This window comes from Rosa chinensis, chromosome 2 (genome assembly GCF_002994745.2).
Source record: "Rosa chinensis cultivar Old Blush chromosome 2, RchiOBHm-V2, whole genome shotgun sequence".
NCBI classification, from domain to species: domain Eukaryota; kingdom Viridiplantae; phylum Streptophyta; class Magnoliopsida; order Rosales; family Rosaceae; genus Rosa; species Rosa chinensis.
In genome coordinates, this window is record NC_037089.1 from 37414664 (window position 1) to 37418419 (window position 3756).

The 3756-nt window shown below is 37.3% G+C and overlaps 1 long non-coding RNA gene across 4 annotated transcripts; it reads left to right on the forward strand.

Annotated features, from left to right (window-relative positions):
- Positions 1-492: 492 nt before the first annotated feature.
- Positions 493-2387, forward strand: LOC112190049. Of its 4 annotated transcripts, XR_002932213.2 has the most exons (5): positions 493-743; positions 831-956; positions 1203-1315; positions 1968-2100; positions 2283-2387. It is a non-coding gene; the product is annotated as an uncharacterized LOC112190049 (long non-coding RNA). The 4 variants fall into 4 exon arrangements; XR_002932214.2 differs by having other exon boundaries at positions 1203-1354; positions 1968-2381; XR_002932212.2 differs by having other exon boundaries at positions 1968-2381.
- The last annotated feature ends 1369 nt before the right edge of the window (positions 2388-3756 follow it).

The following is a 3756-nucleotide window of genomic DNA, read 5'->3' on the forward strand; positions in this document are numbered from 1 at the left end:
ATCAAACAAGGAGAATCAAAAGTGATTACGAGAAAGAATGTTGAATTACACCGTGAATGGAGAGGTGGATGAATAACTCGAATGATGAACTAATGAAACTTGAAAGCAAGCTTCAAAGTGCACGACTTCAAGGTGGAATGGTGGAGACACTACAAGAATAAGTTAATCACACGACACTCATCAGACGACACATGAGTTTTTGCTGTCGTCTGAGTTAGTCAGACGACAGATTTTTTAAATCGGTCGTCTCATCTCTACTCATCCAACACATGAACATTTCGTAAATTTCAGAGATTTCAGACGACACTAACAAGGATATCTGTTGTCTGAATAACGGAAAAAAAAATGATTTTTAATTTATATTTATTTTTCCCCCCTCTCAAAACACCCAAAACCTTTCCGCCAAAAAAAAAACTCCCAAAACCTAAACCGAGTTCCCTCCCTTAGCTAAAAATTTGGGTCAACTCTCCCTCCCAAATTGCTCTCGGCCTCCCTCCGACTCACCATTGCTCTCACCCTCGCTCCACCATCGCTCTCACCCTCTCCACCTCGCTCCACCATCACTCTCACCCTTAATCCCCCTCACCCCCTCACCCTCTCCACCTCGCTCTCACTCGATCTCAGCGGGTTTTTCTTACCCGATCTCAGTCAACGATTAAAGCAAGTTCGATCTCAGCGGGTTTTTCTTACTCGATCTCAGGAGCAACTGGAGTTCAAGAAAGCTGTCTAAGGCGGAAATCAAGGTCCAATTTCAACGCTTTAATTATCCAATTTCTGAAATTTTCAATTGGGTTTTGTGATTTTGATTGTTATTGAAAACCTAATTGCAGTTCTGTTCATTGCTCCTAGCTGGGTTTGATGCTTCTCGCGTCTTTAACTCTTTCCCTTCTCAAATCTCAAAGCTTTCTTCCAGTTACGCCAGCCCTACAACTTCTTTGCCTTCCTCTTCAGTAAAGGTTCGTTCTTTGCTTATATATTGAGTCTTGGACTTGAGCCCCTCTTGCTTCTATCGATACTCAAATTATACAAATTCCCCAGATTTCGATGCAATTTTTCTAGTAAATCATTCTCAGATGATAAATTAGGGTTCTTGTAATCAATGGTGATCCAATTGGGATCTCCAAACGTAATCTGGATTGCGTAGACTCATTTTTTTGCTTCTTTCTTTGATGTATTGAATCGATGCTCTAAATTATATCTAGGATCCTAAATCTTGGTGAAAGATCTGCGGTCGACGGTGTTTTAGGCAAAGGTATGGCCAAGGTTGCTCAACCTGGTTCCCGCTGCTTTGAAGGTTGTTGGCAGAACGATGAAGGTTAGCCCAGTCAAAAGGAAGACTCCTTCAGAATTTAGAGTCAGTTTTTCAATCCATGGTTGTTCTCTGTAGGCTTTTTCTTCAGTTGATAACTCAATGTCCTATTTGTTATTTTGCTTGGAAGAGTATATGAAATTTACTATGTTGGTATTTGAAATCACTATGCTGGGGTTTACAGTCTGGACTCATGAAGAGTCCACCTTTGAGTGTTCGTAGTTTCAAAAAGCATGAGTGTTTATTACTCTCATGACATGAGAAACCAACTTGCACTGGCTTTCTTTCTTAGACTTTAAATTGTTTGCTACATTTGGTTCTTGGCATAGACGCTGGAATAATCTTTATGAATCAGTAGCCATACGGGTGTCCTATTAATAAGGAAGCTTGACTAATCCTTGCTATATATTCTGAATTTTCTTGCCTTGGTTGATTCACTAAATGGAGTAGCACATAAGATCAATTATTCTGGTCAATAGAGCATCATCTGTTCTGTGAAAGCTTTGAAGTGGCATTGAATAGGTTTTTGTTTCTGTTACTCTTGAATAGGTATTTATCAATCACATAAATACAAAAGCCTAGCATTTGCCTCACACGAACTCTTTAGTGTTATTTGCCTTATATCTTCATTTATGGCTAACAATGAATTTTCTTATAGATTTCTTGGCTGAGAAAGTTAGCAAATGATCAACTTTCCGATCATGACATCAAGTTATTTGCTGCTATCTTCCATGTTATTTGAATCGGCAGTTTTATTGCACTTTGCTACTGCTGCCTAGTGGAGGCTTCTGGTGATTCTTTTGAAAACTCATGATGTAGTTTTACTCCTGATTTTGTGTGGCTTTTGACTTCTGCTCTCTGTTTTACTCATGATGAATTACATGAACAACTTCTAATTATGTGAAGTTTTGTTTTGTTTAAGTTTCTGTTGATATACGAATTGCAATTGAGCCTTGTTATATTGTTGTTGCAGTCTGGTACATAAACTACCTAAGAGAACAAACTACAATGTATACCACTCCCACTGTTTGATACTTTTATATGCTCACTTGACTGTAACATGGTGATCACTTATTTTACAAATTTATTGGATATCTTTTTACCTCCTCAGCTTAATTAGCTTGATAAGAGCACATTATAACCACTTAAGAATATAACTTGGTTGAAACAATTCAGAACCCTCTCGGAGGTAGGTTCCAAGTATTGGGTTATCGGCATACAAAAAGCATTTTCAGTACTGCATGTAATATAATGTCCTGACTAACTAGAACAATATTCTCCATCCATATAATTTTACTGTTTAATGGTGAGAGTTCCTCACAGGGAACTCATCAGTTTCGATTATATCAAATCTTGGGTGTCATCATTATTGTTCTTACTTTTGGATATATCATTTTACTTATTAATCTAAATAAATGTTATTTGCCAAAAACATACTTTATTTATTTTTTCTCTCTCATACCTAATTCTTAATTGATTTTACAACTTATCAACTCAATCAGCTTTTAAACCATAGAATCCAACTTGAAACTAATCATCAACCGTCTGTGATATCATCTTTTAATTAGAATATTTGACTCAATTTTGTCTAGATTGGCCCTGTTTTCTTCATACTTATGCAGATAGTTTTAAAAATTCCAGGTTTGGCTGAAAATATTTTCAGTCATCTCCTAACTGGTCTGGGTGCTGGTTTCTTTGCAGTATCTACTGGGTCTCCAGTTGATGTGGTATACATTCTGAAACCTACTGTCCAAGTTTATGTAGAGTTTGGTTTTCTGTTTCTTTTAAGTTTTGTTTTGGGTCTTTTTGTTGCAGCAAATCTGATATAAAGAGCATAAAGGTGAGGGTAGGGTGATAGGAGCATTTTAATGTGATATTTTAATAGTTAATTCCTCACATTTTGCTTAGTTAATTCCTTAACTGAATCGATTTTAATTCAATTTTTATTTTTAGGTACATTGGAGTAAATGAAGGTGAAATGAGCGTTAGGTCCATAATTACCTAGAAATGATGGAGAAGAATGAAAATGCACTAAAAAGTCAACCTTGAATATTTTCTTACTCCGGCTAGGAGAATCAGAGCCAAGCAAGGAAGAAGGAGCGGCCGCCTGACCAAATGAACTCGAAATGAGCTGAAACTCTCCAGATCCATTCTAGACACCCAAATGATCATTTCTTATGAAGAGTGCCAGAGAAAAATATGAGTGGAAGGCCTTCAAACAATCAGCCCAATTTTCTACAGAAGTAAAACCGGAAAACTGGACCTGTAAGAGGTCCAGCAGCATTTCCGGCCCAACCACATGGCATAAAGCTCTGAAAATTTGTCAGGATGATCTACACTCATAGTGGAACATTTTTTATGAAGAAGTCGAAGGCTCATTCTGAATTTTTGATGGAGAAATAATTGAAGGAATAAAGGGGAAGAAACTGACCTGAAAACAGCTCAAC